At 46.7% G+C, this 22,884-nt stretch overlaps 1 long non-coding RNA gene across 1 annotated transcript; it reads left to right on the top strand.

Annotated features, from left to right (window-relative positions):
* Positions 1-62: 62 nt before the first annotated feature.
* Positions 63-9,564, top strand: LOC141574866 (uncharacterized). The gene is made up of 3 exons (XR_012501994.1): positions 63-927; positions 8,343-8,495; positions 9,253-9,564. It is a non-coding gene; the product is annotated as an uncharacterized LOC141574866 (long non-coding RNA).
* The last annotated feature ends 13,320 nt before the right edge of the window (positions 9,565-22,884 follow it).

Raw genomic sequence — 22,884 nt, forward strand, 5'->3', positions numbered from 1 at the left:
GTCAACACCACTGCTCTACCCTGGGAATCTGACACACAGTAGGTTCTCGGTAAGTCATTGTTGAATGAACAGTAATACTGGGCCAAGTTTCTGTGGGTGTCTGTGCCCCCAGGTCAGGGACCCCTCAGGGCCCACCTCACAAGTGACATGAAAATAATAATGCCACCAGGAGCAATAACAGTTCCTCAGAATAAGTGGGCTTTTCCAAGCACTCCCCACCTGTTGCAAAGGCCTCCCAGCAGGGAAGGGGGCTGTCAGGGGCAACACTGCACTCTCCACTGTAACAAGGAGAAAGCCAAGGGCCACAGAGAGGAGTGCCTTTCCAGTGTCACTGCTCACTTTCCCACCTTTTGGGATACTGGGAGGCTTTTCTACTACATTCTGGCTCTGAAGCCCCAATACTGTTTGGACATGCCTCCCTCCCTGGAGCAGGGAACCACTAAGTGACCTGTCACTTGTCACCAAGCAGACAGGCTCATTTCAGCTCATTGTGCCACCTGCAGGTTGTACTAGTAGCAGGATCCTCTGGGAGACATCACACTCTCCCAACCTGAAAACAGGTGAACAGCTCACAGGTTTCCTGGAGAGGATGGTCACATGGCCTTGATCTGGCCAATCAGCATTTTCCATCCTCCCTGGCCACTGTGATTGGCTCAGGGCTGGGCACCAGCCTAATCAGGCTCCACGGAGGTCAGGCCTAGTTACTGGAATCCTGGGAGCAGAGAAGTTCTATTTCAGTTGGGAGTTGAGGGGTGATGATGTCAGCCTGTGGCAGTTGGTGACTATCTTGCTCTCATAAAGGCAGAGCCATGTGAAGATGACACCAGTGGCAGAGCCCAGAGGTGGGGAAGGATGACTTCTGCTGATGTCACTGAGCACCAGGTACAGCCCTGCCTGAAGCTATCTCCCTGTGGATGTCTCAGTTAGGTAAGTCATTCTCTCCTGCCCTGTTTGCTTCTTTAAGCCACTTTGGTTTTCTGTCACTGGTTTTAAGAAAAAGTTTGACTATTCCTTCAAGCTGGCTAAATGGAGACCCTGGAACTGCAACAGTGTGGTGACAGGCAACAATGTGGCTAATAGACTCCAGAGGCCTCTGTTCAAACAGGGGATTGTAAATGACAAGGGAGAGTACACATGGCCTCAGTGAACAGATTTGCTAGTGGTAGCTCGCAGTTCCTGGATATTAGAGTGCATGCACTCAGCCAAGTCTCAGCTCCGCTCTCACACCTGCTAACTCATACATCTCCTCTCCCACCTGCCCGGCCTAGGGGGGCTGGACACCCCCGGGCACCTGAAACAGCCCAGGGCTTTGTGTTGTAATTTACACAGGCTGCCCCCACTTCTGAGGGTGAGGGTGACTGGGTTCCAGTTTACAGAGAAAACAGACTAGACGGTCTCACTGGTGAGCTGTGGGGGTGGGACCCCAATCTACCATCTGACCTATGACTTCAGAGTGGACAGCCTCCCCACCCTCAGCCAGGATGCTTGCTAAGCCTATGGGCTCAGGAGTCCTGCTCCCTCCAGCACCCCTCCTGGAGGTGAGAGTGGGGGGTGGCTCTTCCCTATACAACATTCACCACTGCAGGGGCACACGTGTGACCTCACAGTCTGTCATCCCTTCCTTATGACCTGGACCTCCTTGGCAGGGCATGAGAGGTGCCTTGATGTGTGAGAACTGCAGTTCATGGGTGCATACGTGGGCAGGTGCACCATGACTGAGAGGACAGCACCCCAATTTAAGCCCCCTCCATGCTCAGATGATTACATCCTGGAATTGAGGGGTTCCCAGGGGTCAGGTGGCCAATTCTGGCCTTCGGGGCAAATTCTTATCACCCAGGGGGCTAATTTTTAAATTAAATTACACATTTACAATTCAATAGTCAAGCCCCTTTCTCAGCAGCCTTGTAGCCTCTCATCTTTTACCCCTCGCTGTGACCATGTTCTTAGCTTCAAATTGAGTGCCATTATGGACATGAACATGTCCCTGTCATGTGTCACCTTCAGAGTAAGGGGCCACCCAAAACTCCCCTCCCTTCCCCTTGTCGATACCTCCACACAGGGAGTAGGGCTCTTTCGATGCAGTTGTGCAAATGTGTGAGCTAAGGGTTTAGAATGACCAGGCTAGGAGGGGTCTGCCCCACATAGCAGGGCAGGTGGGCTGGCAGGGGGTGATGGTTCACTTGTAAAACTCAGCTGGTGTCAGGCAGCGACAACAGACTGGCAGCCAAGGGCTCAGCTGGTGCAGAGTAAGCGGATTAAATGTGTTCACCCAGACGCCTCGGGGATGGCAGCCCTAGAGTAAGACTACAAGTGGGGAAGGTGGAGGGTCCCCAGTGCCTGGACCTCCACCTTCTAAAAATCAGGACTGAGATGTGGCTTTGAAATCAGAACACTGGGGTTCAAAGCTTCCCCCACCACTTGGTCAATAATTCAAAGCAAATGAGCCTCAGTTTTCTCATGTGTAAAATCGGAACATTGAAGCCTCTCCCTCTGAGGGTGTGGAGGGAAGTAAATGCGGTGACAGCAGAGCACAGGAGCTGTCTGGGCTGAGCCTGCACACAGGCAGGCCGTTGTTGCTGCCATGACCACCGTCTTCCAGGGCAGGGTCTGCACACTCTCCCTGTGAAGGTCCAGACAGTAAACATTCTAGGCTTTGAGGGACCTACAGTCCCTGTCACAACTACCACCCTCTGCTGTTGGAGGGCAAAGGCAGCTCCTGCAGTAGGTAATCCAGGCTCGCACCCCCGCTTCCTGGGATAAATATTCCTGAGATACAATTGTCACATAACATTGTTGGCTTTAGGTGTGCAGCATAATGACTTGTTACATGTGCATATTGTGAAATGATCACTGCATTAAGTTTACTTGACGTCTGTCATCACCCATAGTCACACACTATTTTCCTTGTGATCAGAAATTTTAAGAGGTACTCTCTTAACAACTATCAAATGCACAGCGCAGTGTTGTTAACTACAGTCACCTTGCAGTACATTATGTCCCCAGGACTTGTTTATCTTCTAACTGGAAGTTTGTACATTTTGATTATCTTCCCGAATTTCAATCACCCCCTGACTCACCTCTGGCAACCACCAACCTGATCTCTGTTTCTATGGGTTTCGGTTTATTTTGTAGATTCCACATATAAATGAGATCATAGGTATTTGTCTTTCTCTGTCTTATTTATTTCACTTAGCATAATACCCTGAAGGTCCATCCAAGTTGTCACAAATGGCAGGATTTCATTTTTTTAATGTCTGAATAAGATTCCATTATATATACATATATATGCGTCACGTTTTCTGTATCCATTCATCTGTTGATGGACACAGGTTGTTTACATATCTTGGTTATTGTAAATAATGATACAGTGAAAGTGAGGGTGCAGTTGTCTCATTGACATAGTGTTTTCATTTCCTTTGGATATATTCCCAGCAGTGGACTTGCTGGATCATACGGAAGTTCTAATTTTAAATTTTGGGGGAGTCTTCTTACTCTTTTCCAGTGATGGCACCAATTTACATTCCCACCAAAATTGCAGAAGTTTCCCTTTTCTTCACACCACCACCATCACTTGTTATCTCTTGTATTTTGATGACACCCACCCTGACAGGTGTGAGGGGATATCTCATTGTGGTTTTGATTTGCATTTCCCTGATGGTGAGTGATGTTGAGCACCTTTTCATGTACCTGTTAGACATCTGTGTGCCTTCTTTGGAAAAATGTCTATTCAGTTCCTCTGCCCACTTTTTAAATCAGATTGCTTGTTTTTTTGCTGTTGAATTGTAAGAGTTATTATATGTTTTGGGTGTTAACCCCTTATCAGATACATAGTATGAAATTACTTTCTCCCCTTCTGTCTGTTACCCTAACCTCTGCTTTCTGGATGACAGGGGTCCAGGCACTTGGGAATCTCTGCTTCTCACATGTTTCCAATGGTGGGTGGGTGAGGGCTGTGTTGTGATAAAACTGTGCACAACCGTGGGTCACTACCCCTTCTTTTAGAAGGTGGGCTCTGAAGAGTGCAGTGTGGGCAGGGATGTTTCCCTGAAGTCATCATTTGGATGGTCATGTGCCCTGGAACTCACATTTCTAGCCCGGATATGATGGGGGAATTTGCAAAGGGAGGACCTTGCAGCTAAGAGACTGACCAGGTGTTTTTGTGTCTTGTTGGAAGCACCTGGAAAAAAAGTTGTGTGGAACAGGGACTCCTCCAGGTCACAAGGCTCAGTTCAGGCTTCTGGGATGCAGAGGCCTGCTCTGAGCCACTCACTGAGGAGGGAAGGGCCTCAGGCAGGAGGGAGGGGTTGCTAGATTTCACTTGCCCTGTTTGTCAAGTATCAGCTCTGGTGATGTGTGGCACATGGGCTTAGCTTTGGGCATGTAAGAGGAGAGGTTCCTGGGGAAGGGCTGGCTTTTTCCTCTGATTGAGGTCCTACTGTGTGCCAAGCACAGCAGTCCTCTGAGTCAGAGCTGGAAAGCCAGGCACAGAGAGGTCAGGGAGTTTCCAGGTCACACAACATTAGGGGCATCATTAGGGTCTGATGCAGACCTGACGCCCAGCCTACATTCTCTCTCTTTTCCCAGGACCATCATGATCCCACATGTCAGCATCACCCAGAGAGGCCCAGGTATGGGCACTGGGACCTTTCCTGCCTAACATGCCAGGGGCCTTAGGAGGGAGGACAAGACACTTCCTGAGTCCATGATGCCCAGAAGCTGCTCTCAGCGAGAGGCCCAGCACACACACTTGGATGAATGCTAGCTCTGTCCTGAGTCACTCTGTCCTCCCTGCCTCAGTCCTTCTGCCCACATGGGGCTGGAAACAGCAGCCACTTCACAAAGGTCTAAGGAAACTCCAGGATCCTGGAAGCAGCGCCCTCACACAGGGAGCACGGTGGGGTCAGCCTCCATTGTCTCCTTAACTTTTCCTCACCTCTTTGCTGGATGAGGAGTCCTAGCGGGGCCCTGGCTTGTCCCAATTCTCACCCCAGATCAGGGTCCAGCAGGGGGTGGTTTCCAGGCTGGACTCTGTCCTCTGCCCCTTCTGGGCACCCTCATTCCCTGCACCTTGGCTGCCTGGACACTGTCTTCCAGGGGCCACTCTGTGCCTCCCATACCTACCTAGCATCCACCCGCCCTGGGTTACTTCATCGCCCTCTGGCCCGTGGACACACACCTACTCCGTGTTGAGTGGAAATGAGGTGACAGACATGCTGGGCCTCCTGGACAGTCTGGGGGAGCCCGATATCCCCATCCTGCCCACCGCCCCAAGAGCCAAAGTTGGGGAGAGGGTGTGCCTCCATTCATACTCTGATTTGCTCAGATTCTCAGCACCTACTTTGCTGGGTGGATATGGGGGCAGAGGGATGATGTAAAAGCAGGAGACCTGGACAGCAGAGCATGAGAAGGGGGCTAGCCCAGGCTGGTCTCATAACCCCCTTAGCCTTGGCTTTCTCATCTTTAAAGTGGGACAGACTATTGTGAGGTGAGCAGGATCCTGACCCATAGACAGGCACTGTCCTACACGCATAAGAGATCACTGACTCCTCATGAAAATCTGTGGGGCAGGGACAGGCGTTATCAACCATTTCTGCAGAAGAAGTAACTGAGGCACAGAGAGAACAGGGGAGGTGACCACCCCAGATTACAGAGCCCAGGCCATCTGGTTCCAGTGTCCAGGCTCATGGTCAGTGCCCACTCTGGGTTTCCTTCCTCCCTTCACCCTCCACTAGGACCCATGGCTGCAGCCTCATCTCAGTGTGATTGTTCATGGGGAGCAGGATGGGGGCACTGAGGGCCCGTTTCTCTGAGCACTGCTTTCCCAGAAGGCTCAAGGTGTTGACTGTATTCACTATTGGACACCCAGGCCTGGGCCCAGGCCAGCCACACTGCAAGGCCTGAATCAATGATTGTTGAGTGAATACCTGGACTTCTGCATATACCTGCATGTTGCTCCCATTTCCTCATCTCCACAGCTGGCTACCCGGCCAACACCTTATGTCATCAGGCCTCTGCCAGGGACAGTCAAGGGGACCAGAGCTGCTCATCTGGGGACAGGGAGCCTCAGGGGCCCTGTGTCTGTCCCAAGCATCTCCTGGGCCAATTCACAGGAAGCCCAGCCAGCTTCCAGGAACAGCAATCAGGTCCCAATCCCAGGGGTGTAGAGTAGGTATTGAGGGGTGTTTCCTGAGACTGACTTTGTGTATGAAGGGGTCCTGGGGGTCAGGCTGCTTTCAACCTCCATTCCAGGCCCACACCCCTGCTGGCAGCATGGAGCTAGTCACAAAGGACACAGGCTGTGGGGTCAAGACTATAGCAGGGCTATGCTCCCTCTCTGTGGCATAGTGTCCTCATTTGTAACAGAGAACTAGTAACAGGGCAATGGGAGGGCTCACTGAGACCCTCCTCTGTGGCTTTGGTTGGACACTGCCCTCTCTCTGCTCAGTGCCCTTCTCTGTAATAGAGAACTAGTAACATTTTTCTTAGCCCCTTTTGGCCCCATTTTTCTGAGTCTCTTTCCACATTGAGCCCAGGGCTTTCACAGAGATCACAGACTTGGGAGGTAATCAGAGTGTGGTCTCAGCCCTAGTGGTCCCAACTGAGGCCAGAGGAACTTCAGGAGGGGTGGGAATCCAGAAGTGCTTCATGGAGGAGGTGAGATCTGAGCTGTGTCCCCAAGGATGAGCTGTCATCCATCTGAGGCCTGGCACTGAGCAGGACCCATGTACATGGTGAATGAGGGTGTGAATGAATGAATGGGCACCCCTCTAACAGAGAGTGAGGGGGGAAGTCCCCCAGGCCAAAGCAGGAAACACAGGGCACCCTGGGGGAACAGAGGGCGGGGCTGCAGTGTGATGCCTGCCTCACCCTTTATGGGTGTCTTGCCCCCACTTTAGCCTGTGTTCTGGTGGATTGGGAGCCCTTGCCTCTCCTCTGCTCCAGGATCCTGCTCTTCATTCCCAGCAACACCCACCTGTGTCAACTCAGTGTCCCCAAGTGGACCTGGACCTGTCTTGTGGGAGATTGTGAAGAGGGATTTGGTGTGCAGCCCGACTGATGTGGGAGGGAGAGGATAATAGGGACCTCCAGAGGGGATCATGGGCTGGGGGAAATCAGAGGGGTGGGGAAGGCAGAGACTCAGGGCTGAAGGATCCTGCTAGTGGTGGCTCCTTCTCAAGGGGCTTCACAGGGAGGAAGCATTCATGGGGTAAATGCAGAGCTCAGTTTGGGGCTCGCTGACATGGAACATCTCATCACAGAGACGTCCAGAGAAGCTGGATATGGGGAACAAAGGTGCCACTGATGTCAGTGTCAGAGGCTGAGACCCAGATGAGGTGGGGCGGTGGTGCAGGGTAAGGGGCTTGAGGATGTCAAGATGTTAATTCATTGGGGTCCTCAGGGTGGGGACCTTCATGTTCATTTCACATGGTGCCTGACAGAGCTAGACTTAGGGAGCTCACTGAGTAGACACGTGCTGACAACCTAGAGTCTCCTGTTTCCACATAAAGTCCCTGGTGTGAAACCAGCTGGCACTCTTTAGAGTCATACACCCTCACACCTGGGCTCTCTGTGTGCCTAGAGCCCAGTGACACCTTACCTCCCACTCCCCACTGCAGGACCCTTTGCACACCTGCATTTCCACAAGCTATAAAACATCTTCTCTTGCTGTGTGTTTACCCTATGAAAACTCATTGCCCTAGGAAGAGAGGCCCCACATCCTGCCCTTATTAAAGTGGTAAAGACTGTTGTTCAGAGAAGCCCCTGTCAGATCTCACAACCAACCAGGTACCTGTGCAAGAATTGATCATGCATCCCCCTCCTCCTTGTGTGCACAGCACCCCCCCAATAACAGACCCCACAAACTCAACCTTGGCCCTCGTGTAGGCACCTCTTGCCTGTGTGGCCTGATGTTGCCTATAGCAGTGTCCCTATTAAACTTTCCTAAACCCTTCTCAGATGCTGGTAATTTTTACCAACCCAAGTAACTAGCCCGCCATTGTGCCCACAACACCTGAAACAGAATTGGCTAAATTATGCAGATTGATGATGCAGGTTAATTTGCTATAAAGGTGAAATCAATTGTTTACAAATAAAAGCAACATACATACTCACGGCAGGACTAAGAACTCACACGGATAACTAAGACCCTCCACGCGCATCCCACTGTGGCCTCAGGGCCTTTGTGCTGGCTGCTCTTTCAGCCAGGGTCTCTCTCTGCCTGCTTCTTAAACACCTCCAGGAATCTGCTCAATTTTCCTCCCTGACCTTATTTATCTCCATGGAACATATCACCTCCGGACACTGTGCATATTTTACTTAATTTTCTCTGTGTCCCCCACCAGGCTGTCTGCTGCATGAGAATGGAGACCTGCCTGCTTCACTACCTGCTGTGCCCGGTGTCTGGAACCCGCCCAACACACAGTAGGACGTCAGCGAATGTGTGACGGGTGTGTGATCACTGTAGGCCACAGACAAAAGTCTTCCCAGCAGTGATGGTAAGAGTCATTCATTCTCTACTTACTGAGCCCTACTGTGCACTGGATACTGACCTGGGTGGGAGGCATGCAGTGGATGAGACACAGTGAGCACACACAGCATGTTAGGAGGGACACGTGCTCTGGAGAGCACACAGGGCTGGGGGAAGTCAGGAGTGCAGGAGTGGAGGAGAAGAGGGCGAGGTGGAGACAGTGGTGGCAGAAGAGACAGAGAGGTGGGGCCCAGGTCTTGCAGGGCTTGATGGCTCCTGTGAGGGCTTTTCCTCAGGGCAGCGAAACCATGGCTGGGCGTGGAGCAGGGGCCCGGGTCCTGAATGCTATGCAGGAAATGGAGAAGGTGTCTGCTGGGGAGATGTGCGTGGAGGAGGCTGTCCCTGTAGACTGTGCAGGCAGGGAAGGCTCCTCTGAGGGGCTGACATCTGAGCTGAGCCCTTGTATGGACCGTGTTTCCACCTTCTGTAGACTGGATGCTTTCGTCTGCCCTGCAGGCCTATGCAGGACACACCCTGTTCTCAGTCACCTGGACTTGGCCTCCTGCCTCCCTTGTGGGCCCTCCCACCCCAGAAGGAGTCCTTCTAGATCTAACGCACTACCTCCTCCACTGGACTTGGACTCACACTGAGCCACTGTCCACCTGCCCAACTCACCCAGAGTCAAGTCCAGACACTTGGGGGAGCCCCTCCACCCTAGAGCCCATGAACTTACTCAAATGGCCAGTCCTCAGCCTGCTCACATGCCTCACCCTCCCCTCCTGCAGAAACCCTGTGACAGATCCTGTCCACAGCACCCTGCTCCTCCAATCCTGACCCCAGGCTTTCCCATGGTGTGTGACCCCGCATGGGGTGCAGTCCCCTCCTCCAGTCTGGTGAGTAGAAACTACCTTTTCTTTTTTCTTTTGTTAATATATTTATTTTTTAATTTTTATTTTATTGAGTTATAGTCAGTTTGCATTGTTGTGTCAATTTCCAGCATAGAGCAGAATTTTGTCAATTGTGTTTACTCTTTCAAGAAACCATCTCTTGGCTTGATTTTTTCAAATGTTTCTAATATCTCTATTTTATTTATTTCCTCCCTGATCTTTATTATTTCCTTCCTTCTGCTTACTTTTGTTATTTTTTGCTCTTCTTTTTCTAATTCTTTTAGGTGGTAAGTTTGATTGTTTATTGCAGTTTTTCCTCTTTTTTGAGGTAGACCTGATACTCTCGCTATAAACTTCCCTCTAAGCACTGCCTTTTCTGGATCCCATAGGTTCTGTGTGGTTGTGTTTTCATCATCATTTGTCTCACTGTGTTTTTTTATTTCTTCTTTGATTTCATCATCCACCCATTTTTTTTTAAAGCAGTATGTTGTTTAATCTCCATGCTGTCATTTATTTCTCCTTTATTTTTCTGTAGTTAGTTTCTACTTTTATGGTATTGTGTTCAGAAAAAGTTGTTTCAAATATTTTCTATCTTCTTCAAATTGTTAATGCTTCTTTTGTGCCAAAGTATATGTTCTATCCTAGAAAATGTGGTACGTGCGCTTGGGAGGAATGTATATTCTATTTTAGGGAAATATAATGTTCTGAAAATATTAACTAAGACAAATTGTTCTATTTTATCATTTAATTTCTATGTTGTCTTATTAAATTTATGTATGGAAGATCTGTCCAGTGATGTTAATGGATAGTTAAATTCTTCTACCATGACTGTATTCCGATCAAATTTTCCCTTTTTATCTGTTATGTATTTAGGTGCTCCTATGTTGGGTTCATATATGTTAATGAGTGTAATATCTTCATCTATGACTCCTTTAATCATTATAAAATGTCCTTCTTAAACTTTCTTTATAATCTTTGTTTTAAAGTCTATTTTATTTGAAATCACTGTTGATATTCCTGCTTTCTTGTCATTTCCATTTTTGTGGAATATCTTTTTCAATCCTCTCACTTTCAATCTATGTGTGTCCTTCTCCCTAACGTGGGTCTCTTGTATACAGTTTATTGTAGATACTTGCTTTATTATCCACTCTGCACTCTATATCCTTTGATTAAAGCATTTAGTCCATTGACATTTATAATAATTATTGATAGATATGTGTTTATTATATTTTGAACTTTGTTTTGCAGTTGATTTTGTATTTCCTCTTTGTTCCTTTCATTTTCTTTTTGTGGTTTGATAATTTTCCTTTTTATTATCTTGGTGTCTTCTTAGTTTTGTGACTCTATTGTAACTTTTTGGCTTGTGGTTACCCTACTTTGAACATATATTAACCCATTACTATATCTGTTTGTTTTAAACAGATAGTAATATAAGCTCAAACTCATCCTACCAAGAACGAGAGAGAGAGAGAGGGAGAGAGAGAGGGAGAGAGAGAGAGAGAGAGAGAGAGAGAGAGAGAGAGAGAGAGAAACCTGTACATTTTCTTGTTCACCTCCCCCACCCTTAATGATTTAGATGTCCTCTTTTATGATTTCATGTTTATTCTATTGTAATTCATTTTAGCAATCACCTTTCCAATCATGGTTTTCTCCTTTTTGTAGCATCCTGCTTCTTTTCTGTTTAGAGTAAGTCTCTCAATATTTCCTTTAGCATAGGTTTAGTGTTGCTAAATTCTTTTAGTTTTTGCTTGTCTGTGAAGTTCTTTATCTCTCCTTCTATTCTAAAGGATAGCCTTGCTCGATAAAGTATCGTAGGCTGCATCATTTTTTCATTCAGGACTTTGAATATTCCTTGCCCCTCCCTTCTGGCCTGTACTGTTTGTGTAGAGAAATCAGCTGAAAATCTTATGGGGGTTCCCTTGTATCTCATTCTTTGTTTTTCTCTTGCTGCCTTTAGAATCATTTCCTATTCTCAACCCTGGTCATCCTAATTGTAATATGTCTTGGTGTGGGTTTGTTTGGGACCTCCTTGTTTGGGACGCTCTGTGCTTCCTGTACTTGGATATCTGATTCCTTCTTTAGGTTTGGGAAGTTTTCAGTCATGATTTCTTCAAATACCTTTTCAATCCCCTTTGTTCTTTCTTCTCCTTCTGGGACCCCCATTATGAGTAGGTTGGCATGCTTTATGTTATTCCATAGGTCCCTTATATTGCTTTCATTGGTTTTTATTTGTTTTCTCTCAGCTGTTCTGTTGTCCTGTCTTCTAAGTCACATATTCATTCCTCTCAATTATCTAGCCTACATTTTACAGCCTTTAGCTCACCTCTCATCTCAGCAAATAAGTTTTCCAATTTTCACTGGCTCCTCTTTAGAGTTTCAATTTCGTTTTTTGACATATTCTCTGTCTCTATAGACAATGTCTTTTAGTTTCTTCAGTACTTTGATCACTCCTTTCTTGAAATCATCTAGTAGACTATCAATGTCTATTTCATTGATTGTTCTTTCAGGGGATTTATCTTGTTCTTTTAATTGAGAGAGGTGGCTCTGCTTCATCTTGCTTATATCTCTCTGGCACTTTGGCTTATGGAGTATCAGTTATCTACTGTCGTCCTTTAGGAGTTTATTTATTTATATAAAGTGGATGCAGAAATAAAACTAAGCACAAAGAAATTAGTTTTAAAAGCAGTATAATCAATAACAGAAGAACATATTGAAACAAGTTAACAATTGAGTTGCGATGAATTTTTAAAACATTAAAGGAAGAAAAATATTTGAGAACAGAGTATAATCATAACAGAAGAACAAAACAAAGATAAAAATGAAATTGGACAAATTGAAAGATAATAATATTAGTATTTTAAAAGAAACTTTTAAAAGGGATTAAAAATAGAAATATAAAAATTATTTAAGAAGTAACATTTAAAAAGTAAAAGAAAATGGAACAGAAAAAGAAGAGAGGATGTTCCCGTGGAGATTGTGTGCCCTTAATAATTTTATCAAGATGTCTTTCTTAAATAAGTGTGGTTGCCAAGTCTTACTTCTGTGCCTTTTGTCTGTTATCCCTTTGGTTACGGATGTGGCCGTTAACCTGTTTACCAGAGCCTACCCTGGCTATTGAATGGGGACTCCTATTTGTTTTGTGGTTGTCACTGCTCCTGCCCCTGCCTTGTTTCATGAACTCAGCTCATTGGTTCCAGAGACCCTCTGGTCACACCCTTGGTCTGTGCTGCTCCCAGTGCCTGTAGGTAGACATGTCACATCTCCTCCCAATGCTGCATCTTGGTGCTGCTCTCCTGCATGTTAGGTGGGCAGGGTGTGCCCCTTCCCAATGCCGTGTCCAGGTGCAGCAGTCCTGCACAGTAGTTGGGTTGGTTGCTCCCCTGTTCAGTGCTACTCCCCACTCCACATCTGTTCCACACTCTGTAGGTGGGCTTGAGGCAAATGTCCACACCAGCCCTAGTCCCTGCTCTTTGCCAGAACTCTGCTCCTTGTTCATTTGTCTTAGAGGTGCGAGTTCATAGACGCACCAGGACAGAACATTCCTATATGTCTGGGGATGTAAGCAAGTCTGAGTCCCACCTATGAGGCTGCAGAACTGCCAGGTACATATTCAGGTTTCAACCCTGCCTCTGCCTGGGTGGGTATGATGACTGTGGCTGAGCCTCATCTCTCTTCTTCTGAGAAATCACCAGTTATGTTGCCGTGGGTCAGCAGAGACAAAGGCAAAACTCCCCTTCCCCCAGGCAAGCCAGCAATGTTGCTTTGCTTTATTTTTTCTTATTTTATCGGGGTCCCAGGCTGTTCTGATCTGTATACAATCCAAGCAGTTGTCCACAGCACACTGTAGTCCCCCAGGGTTACCACTGTACATTCAACCAGAGTCTGCCTGGATCCAGCAGCCTGTCCCTTCCCATCCCTGATTCACTTCTAGGTTTGGGGGTTGTTGACACACTTTGTGCCCATGTAACTTAATTCTGTCAGTCAAGGCGGTTCTGTACACTTCTGAGCCTCAGAGGTTCCCTGTCCATCCTGCTGACCTCTCCGTTGGGAAGGGGGAGACCCAGTCAACCAGCACTATCCCTCCTTTGCTGCTCCCTCTTCAAAGGACCAAACCCAAGCCATTTTGCATTTTCGTCCTTCTTTTTTCCGTTTCTCCTACCAGATTGGTGGCACATTTTGTGTTTTGAAGATGGCAATGTTTTATCAAAGTTCAGCAGATGTTCTGAGTGGGTGGGTGTGTCTGTGAATGTCAGTCTTGGTGTATTTATTGGAGAGGATAAGATACAAGTATCCTTCTACTCCACTAACTTGGCCTTTCTCCAAGAATATGCACTCAATAATTTTGTCATAAGGTTGTTTTTAATTATGGGTGGTTGCCAAGTCTTCCTTCCATGCCTTTTGCCTGTTATCCCCTTTGTTGGTGGTGTGGCTAGTGTTCTGGTGGCCTGAGTCTGCCCTGGATATTGAGCAGGAGCTCCTTTTTTCCTGTGGTTGTCACACTCCTGCCCATATCCTGCTGTGAAAACTCCACTTGCTGGTTCCAGAGGCCCTCCAGTCGTGCTCCTGGTCTGTGTCCCAGCATCAGTAAGTGTGTGGTCTGCACCCCCACCAGATGCCTGGTCCCAGTACCACACTTGTGCAAGGTAGTTGGCAGGTAGCTCCCCTGCCGCATTAGGTCCATGCTTCATAGCTGGACTCAGAGAAAACAGCTGCACTAGCCCTCACCCCTGCTCTGTTCCAGAACACTGCTTCTTGTCCATTTGTCTTAGAAGAGCCAATTCAGAGAGGCATCGGTGTGTAATGGTCCCCTCTGCTTGGGACTGTAAACAAATCTCAGTGCCACCTATGAGGTTGTGGAGCCCCTAGGTAGGGATTCGGGTTTTGACCCCTCCTTCACCTGGGAACCATGAACCAGAAAATATGGTGGCTATGGCTGAGCCTTGACTCTCTTCTCCCAAGAAGTCTCCAATAATGGCACTGTGGGTCTGTGGACACAAAGGCTACGGATCCCCTTCCCCCCAGGGCAGACCAGCAGTGTTGCTTTGCCTTTTTTTTTTTTTTTTTGGATTTTATGGGGGACCCAGGCTGTTCTAATCTGTATACTCTCCCAGCCATGGCACACAGAACATTGCAGTCCCCCAAGGTTTCCTCTGTACAGTCAGCCCGAGTCCTCTGCTCGACTCAGACAGCCTGTCCCATCCCTCCTCTGCTGGTTCACGTCTAGGGCTGGGGATCATTGGGACTCTTTGTGCCCAATTAACTTAGTTCTGTCAGTCAAAGGCTATTCTGTACAGATCCGAGCAGCAGATGTTCCCTCTCCATCTTGCTGAACTCGCCATTGGAGTTGGGTAGACCCAGTGTATTAATGCTATTACTCCTTTGCAGCTCTCTCCTCATTGGAATGGTCCTGAACTATTTTCCTTTTTCTTCTTTTCTCCTTTTCTCCTACCAGATTTGTGAAAATTTTATCTTTTGAAGAAGGCAATATTCTGTCAAAGTTCAGCAGGTGTTCTGGGTGGTGGGTGTGTCTGTGGATGTCACTTTTGGTGAATTTGTGGGAGAGGGGTGAGCTCTGAGCATCTTTTTTACTCCACCATCTTTCCCCCTTCTTCACTTTTTCTTTTGATTGGAACACTTAGTCCATTGACATTTATAGTAGTTATTTTATAGATGTGGTTTTATTGCCATTTTGAAATTTGTTTTCCAGTTGATTTGGTATTTCTTATTTGTTTCTTTCTTTTATTTTTTTTTTTATTTTTGTCATTTGATAAATATCTTTTCTATAAGTTTGGTTTCTTTTTGGGTTTTATGACTCTTTATATACTTCTGATTTGTGGTTATCTTGTCTTTCAAGTATGGTAACACCTTACTTCATCTGTTTGGTTTTAGTTGATAGTCATGTTGGCCCAAGTGCATTCTAAAAAGAAAGAAGACAAAAAGAAAGAAGAAAAAAAAAAGAAAGGGAACAAAATCTATATTCTCTTGCTCTCCTCTTTCACCTTTTATGATTTTGCTATTCTCTCTTTCTCTCTTTCTTTCTTGCTTTCTTTATTGACTTGCTGACTTATTTTTATCTTCATGTATTCCCTTGCAATTCACTGTATTTATTGCATTTCCAATTATGGTTTCCTAATTTCTATAGTTTCCTGTTTATGTTTTATTTAGATTAGAACTTTCAATTTTTTTTTTTTTTAGCATAGATTTAGTACTGCTGAATTCTTTTAGTTTTGCTTGTCTGTGAAATTCTTTCTCTCTCTTTCTGTTCTAAAGGAGAGTCTTTCTAAATAGAATATCCTAGTTTGTAGCCTTTTCTCATTCAGGACTTTGAATATAACTTGCCACTCCCTTCTGGCCAGAAGTTTTTATGTAGAGAAATCTGCTGAATGCTTATGGGGCTCCCTTGTAACTAACATTTTGTTTTTCTCTCACTGCCTTTAGAATATTTTCTTTATCTTTAATTTTAACCATTTTAATTATAATATGTCTTGGTGTAGGTCTGTTTGGTTTCTTCTTGTTTGAGACCCTCTGTGCCTCCTGTACTTGGATAATTCTTTCCTTCTTAAGGTTTGGAAAGTTTTCAGTCATGATTTCTTTAACTATCTTTTCAATCCCCTTTTCTCTTTCTTCTCCTTCTGGGACCCACTATTATGCATAGGCTGGCACACTGTATATTATCTTGCTTTAATTGGTTTTTATTGGCTTTTCTGTCTGCTGTATTGGGTTATTTCTTTTATCTTGTCTCCTAAGTCATTTATTCATTCCTCTGCGTTATCTAGTCTGCTTTTGATTGCCTGTAGTTGAATTTTCTATTTTTAACTAGCTCTTCTTTATAGTTTAAATTTTCTTTTCAAAGTTTTCTGTCTCTATTGATAGTCTCTTTTAGTTCTTTCAGTGTGTTGTTCATTCCCTTTTTGAAGTCTAGTAGATTATCAGTCTATTTTACTGATTGTTCTTTCAGGGGATTTCTCTTGTTCTTTTAATTGAAAGTGGTTCCACAGCTTCTTTATTTACTTATATTTCTCTGGCTCTATGTATTTCTTCTAGACCCGTTTCTGAGCTGTGGTGCGTAGTAGGCAGTGTGGGAGCACTTCAGTTGTGAAGAAAAATAGGCAGATGTCCACTGGGGAGTTCCCTCTGTGGTGTTGTCTGTCACCTGTTATGCAGACTTACAAAGTACTATTTGTTGATGTTGACTTTATCCCTGCCTTAGCTATGGGAATGTCAGCCACCTACTCTGGTGCCCCTCAGGTTCTGAGCCCCAGGAAACATCAGTGCAGATCCAGCAGTGTCAGTCCCTTGGACCTGCCTTAGCAAGTGTGTATTCACACACATGAATTTGTGGTCCACTACAGGTTCATCTCAAACCCCAATTCCGCATCCACATATGGAACCATACACCACCGTGTTGTAAATACCCTCACTGGCCACCCTTCTTGAGTCAGAACTCCACTCACTGCCTGTAAGTCCCAGAGGTGTGGATCCACAAAGTGACCAGAGAGAGCAAATCCACCCTCTCTGCCTGGGGCTGTAAACAAATCTCAGTCCCGCCTGTGAAGTTGCAATGGCACAGGATATGGATTCAACATTCAGCTCTGCCTTTGTGCAGCACTGTTGGCTATGACCAAGCCCCATTTCTCTTCTCATGAGAACACACCAACAATGGAGCCAAGTGGAGAAAGTGACTTTGGCACAGCCATGCGTCATTCCTCCCCCATTATACCAAAATTGGTGCTTTTTTATGAGGGTTTCAGTCTGTTCTGTTCCACATACACACACACAGCCAGAGCTCACACTGCCCTCTAGTTTCCTGATGCTGCCTCTCTGCAGTGTGACCCAGCCCTCTGCCTGGGCTCTTCACTGACTCCAGTAGCCAGTCCTGGCTCATCCCTGCTAGCTCATGTCTAGTGCTGGTCATCACAGGGACCCTCTGTGTCAGTTCCCCAGTTCTGCCTGCCATGCAGTTGCCACTGTCTCCTCCAAACCTTGGAAGCTCTGCTTCTTTCCTAGTTGATCTCCCAGCTAGAGAGGTTGTGTCCCAGTGTGAGGGTGCCTTTCTTCCTATGCTACTCTTTCCCTGCAGGATCAGTCCTGCACTGAATTTGTCTTTTTTCTTTTTATTCTTTACCATATTTTGTGAGAATCTTCCTGTATTTCAAAATGAGAGACAGTCTGCCAGAGTTCAGGAGGATTCTGTGCAATTCAATGTTTTTGTAGATGTAATTCTTTGTGTATTTGTGGGAGAGGTCAAGCTGTGAGTCTGTCTACTCTGTCATTTTGGCTCCTTCAAATTTTAAAATAGGGCTAAGTCTTTCTTAATTACTCTCAACAAGCTGTTGTAGTTTCCAGCGTACATGTCTTGTAATTTTTCCTTGCCTCTATTGGATGCTGATTCAGAACATACACAACCTTCTAGAGAAACCTGTCCCACCCTGCCATTTGCTGCCAACTAGCTGGCCTGTGTCTGAGTCACGAAAAGGTTTTGTTCTTTATCTGATTCTTAGTTCTTTAGAATTTATCATTTTACTCTCATAAATGCTGATTGTACTTGTAACAAATACTTTAAAATAAAAATAATAAACTTTATGCTGTGGATTCAATATGAATGAATCTCAAGTAACATATGTTTTAAATACCTTAGAATTAGTAAAGCAATATAGATACATTATGAACACTTGAAATGTTGCCTAAAGGAAAAGTGCAGAGATTTGCAAATCCCACCCCCAGAAGTGACCATCATGAATGGCTTGATGAACATCTCTCAGTCTCTATCTCTCTTATTCTCTCTGCCTCTGTCTCTCACACACCACAAGATTCATTTACATCTATGAGGATTTGACACATATGTGGTCATAGATGGCATCTGGGATGTAGATGATGGATTAACAAGCATCCAAACTGAGGGCTTCCTTGACATCAGGTAAAGACCTAGCAGTCATTTTTCCAGCTGCACAACAATCATTCCTCCATGTGAACCAGAACTGATGAATCCCACCCCCTCTCCATGAACATTAGTGTTGCTTCCAATCTCCTACTAGTTAAACCAGAACTGTGATGAACATCCTTGAAAAGACATCTTTGAAAAATTGTGCAAGAATTTTAGTATGATCAACACTAAGCATCAGCACTACTCGGAAAGGGGTGAACTTGTGGAACTGTAATTCATCCTGCATACTGTTCTCCCAGAGAGGAGTGCCTGCACAATCTTCCCTCCAGGGGATCTACTGTGGCCTCTGCCTCCTCATGTTGTCACTAGAGCTGGTTGTCACCAGGCTAAAGTCCTGCCAGTGTGATGGTGACCAATGCTGTCTCCAAAGTGTGTACATCTGTGTGCATCCTCACTTGAGAGGTCAAGCACCTCTAATATACACTGGCCACCTGCATTGCCTCTTGTTGGAATTGCATGTGTTTGTACTGTTTCTGTTTAGAACACAGTGTTTCAAGAAGTTTTTGGACCACAGGGATGTGAAACCTTTCTCTGACTTTAGGTTATGAAAAATGATTTTTCCAGGTTGTGGTTTGTCTTTCATGGCTTTTGAATATTATTATTTTTTATTTTGTAGGTTATGTTTTGCCACAGGAAGAGCTAAGCATCTCCCTTCTGGCTCTGGTTTCACACATAGAATAGCAGTGCCTATCTCGAGATTATGCACATAGTTACTAAATTTTTCATTTTGTACATCTCATGTTTAATCCACCTGGGTTTCCCTTTCAAATAACCAAAATGCTACTTCAAGTAAAACAAAAAAATACACCAGTCCCTTGTTAAAATATGAGAGCAGACACAAACAGCCATCTTTTGTATGATTTCATTGATAGGGAACATCCAGGGTAGGGAAAGACACACAGAAAGAAATAGGATTAGGGCTTGTCAGGGGCTGGGGGAGGGAGAAAAGAGAATATGTGCTTTGGATACAGGGTTTTATTATGAGGAAAGAAACAGTCTGAAACTAGACAGTGATGATGGTTACACAGCATTGTGAATGCACTTAATGCTCCTGAATTGCACAATTTAAAATGGAAAAACATCTAAATTTTATTATTGTAAACTTAAAACATAAAAAAAGATGATACTCTAAATGACATGAAAGAAAACAAGGAAATTACAGAAAAAACAAACAAAAATGATGCCAGGAGAAGGGAAGTAAAGTTTGGGTCTGGGAGTGGGTTGATTCTGAGAATTAGATGACAGTGTTGGTGTTTGCAGAGGCATCTCAGCCCGTAGGGGTGGTGATGCCTGAATTGGCTCTGGGTCTCATAGAAGTGTGTGTGTAGGTGCAGGAGGAGCTACAAGATCAGGCTCAGGGTCTCCCTGCAGGACTGGTAAAATAACCTGTCTCTAGGTCTCTTGTAGGGCTAGTCTTACAGTCTCCCTGCAGAGCTGGTGGGATGTGACACGGTTCTGTGTTTTTTGCAGGTGCAGGTTCGGGTTCCCCTGCAGGGTTGGTAGAATGGGACCCAGTCCTGTGTCTCATGCAGGATCCAGCTCAGGATCTCATGCAAGACCAGGCTCAGGGTCTCCTTGTAAGGCTTGTGGAATGAGACCCCATCCTTTTTCTCCTGCAGCAGCAGATTCATGGTGTCCCTGCAAGGTTTTGAATTTCACCCTACTGTGTATCACCTGCAGGAGCAGGCTCAGACTGTCCCTGCTGGGTTGATGGCATATGACCCATCTCTGATTCTCTGGCAGAAGCAGGCTCAGGGTCCCTCTACAGGGCTAGTCAATTTTGTTCCAGTCCTAGGTCCCTTGCAGGTGCAGGATTGGGGTCTTCTTTCAGGGCTGGTGAAATGTGACTCAGCTGTTGGTCTCCTGCAGAAACAGGCAGAGTTTCTCCCTGCAAGCCTTGTGGAATGAGACCCAGTGCTGGGTCTCCTACAGGAGCATGCTCGGGGTCTCTATGCAGGGCTAGTGGAATTGGACCTGGCTAATGGTCTCCCTGCAGTCCTGTTGGAATTGGTCCAATTCTTGGGTGTCTTGAAGGTGCAGGCTCTAAGTCTCCCTGCATTGCTGGTGAAATGTGAGCCAGTTGTGGTTCTCCTGAAGGAACAGTCTCAGGGTTTCCCTGCAAGGCTGGTGGATGGGACATAGTCCTGGGTATCCTGGAGGAGCAGGCTCTGGGTCATTTTAGAGCTGTTGCAATATGACCAATCTCAGGTTCTCCTGCAGGAGTAGGCTCGGGGCCTTCCTGCAGGGCTACTGGAATTGGACACGGCTCATGGTCTCCCTGCAGTGCCATTGGAATTGGTCCAATTCTTGGGTCTTTTGAAGGTGTAGGTTCTAAGTCTCCCTGCATTGCTCATGGAATGTGACCTGGCTCTGGGTCTTCTGCAGGAGCAGGCTGATAAATTACCTGTAGGGCTGGTGGAATGTGACATGGCTCTTAGTCTCCTGCCAGAGCTGATTCAGGGTCTTTCCACAGGGCTGGTAGAATTGGCCCCAGGCCTGGGTCTCCTGCATGTGCAGGCTCAGGTATCTCTGCAGGGCTTGTGGAATGTGACTGGGTTTCTGTTTCCTTCAGGGGCAGGCTCATACTCTCCTTGCTGTGTTGCTGGAATGGCACATGGCTCTGAGTTTCCTGTAACAGCAGTCTTATGTTCTTCCTACAGGGCTAGTGGAATATGACTCAGACCTTGGTCACTTGCAGGAGCAGGCTAGATTTCTCCCTGCTGGGATGGTGGAATCAGACCCTGTCCTGGGTCTTCTGCAGAAGCAGGCTCCAGGTCTTCCTGCAGGGCTGTTGGAACATGACCCCATCACTGGTTCTGCTTCAGGAGTAGGCACAGGGTCTCCTTGCAAGGATAGTGTAATTGGACCCAGCTCAGGGGTCACTACAGGGCTGATGGAATGTGACCTGGCTCTGTGGTTCCTGCAAGTGTAGGTTCTGTGTCTCCCTTCAGGGTTGGTTTAATGGGACCCATTCCTGGGTCTCCTGTAGAAGTAGGTTCAGAGTCTCCCTGCAGGGCTGGTGGAATGGGACCCATCTCTGGGTCACCTGCCAGAACAGATTTGGACACTACCTTCAGGCTGGAGGAATTGGGCCTTTTCTTGCATTTCCTGCAGGAACAGGCCTTGGGTCTTCCTGGAAGAATACTGTAATATGACCCATCTCTGGTTCTCTTGCAGGAGAGGCTCATGGTCTCCCTAGGTTAGCAGAATTTGTCCCATTCCTTGGTCCAAGGCTCAGGGTATCCCTGCAAGGTTGGTGGAATGGGACCTAGTCCTGTGTCTCCTGCAGCAGCAGGTTCTGTTCTCTTTGCAGGGCTGGTGGAATGTGACTCAACTCTGTAGTATTTTTTGCAGATGCAGGCTTAGGGACCCCACCAGAACTGATGGCTCTTAGTCTCCTATGGGAGCAGGTGAGGGATTCCCTGCTGAGCTGGTGGAATTCGTCCCAGTCCTTGGTCTCTTGCAATTGCAGACTCAGTGTCTCCCTGCAGGGTTTGTGGAATATGACTTGGCTGTGGGTATCCTGCAGGAGCAAGCTCAGTGTTTCCGTGCAGGGTTGGTGGAATGAGATCTAGTTCTGGCTCTCCTACAAGAGGAAGCTGGGATTCTCCCTGGAAAGGCTGATGGAATTGGACTGGGATGTCTGTCTCCTGCAGGAGCAAGCCTAGGGATTACCTGCAGAGCTGGTAGAATGTCACACAACTCTTGTTCTTCTGCGGGAGCTGGCTCATGTTCTCTGTGAAGGGCTTGGTCTCCCCCAGGAGCAGGTTTCTAGTCTCACTACAGGGCTGGTGTTATGTGACCCACTCTGTTTTCTGCAGATGCAGTCTCAGTGTTTGACTGCAGGTTTGGTGGAATGGGACGAATTCTTGGTTTCCTGGAGTAGCAGGCTTACAGTCTCCCTTCTGGGATATTGGAATGTGACCCAGTCATGTGTTTCCTGCTGAAGTGGCCTCAGGATATCCCTGCAGGGCTGTTGGAATTGTACCTCGCTCTGTATCACCTGCAGGATCAGGTTTGTGCTCTCCCAGCAAGGCTGGTGGATTTGGACCTATTCCTGGGTCTCCTGCAGGAGCAGGTTTTCAGTCTTCCTGCAGGGCTTCTGGAATATGACATATCTCTAATTTTCCTGCAGGATCAGGCTTGTGGGTCACCCAGCAAGGCTAGTGGAATTGGACCCACTTCAAGGTCTTAGTGCAGGGTTGATGGAATGGGACCCAGTCCTGGGTCTCCTGCAGGAAATGTCTCAGTGTCTCCCTGCAGAACTGGTGAAATTAGACCCAATCCTGAGTCTCCTGCAGGAGGAGGCCCTGCATCTTCCTGGAGGGATGGTGGAATATGACAGAGATCTGGTTCTCCTGCAGGAATAGGCTCAAGGTCTCCCTACAAGGCTAGTGGAATTGGACACATTCCTGGATCCATTGCAAGTGAAGGCTTGGGGGTCTTCCTACACAGCTGGTGGAATGTGATTTGGCTCTGAGTCTCCTGCAGGAGTAGGCTCAGAATCTCCTTGAAAGATTGGTGAAATGGGACACAGTGCTGTGTCTCCTGCAGTAGCAGGCTCAGGTTCTCCCTACAGTGTTGGT

Source organism: Camelus bactrianus, chromosome 23, assembly GCF_048773025.1.
Source record: "Camelus bactrianus isolate YW-2024 breed Bactrian camel chromosome 23, ASM4877302v1, whole genome shotgun sequence".
NCBI classification, from domain to species: Eukaryota; Metazoa; Chordata; class Mammalia; order Artiodactyla; family Camelidae; genus Camelus; species Camelus bactrianus.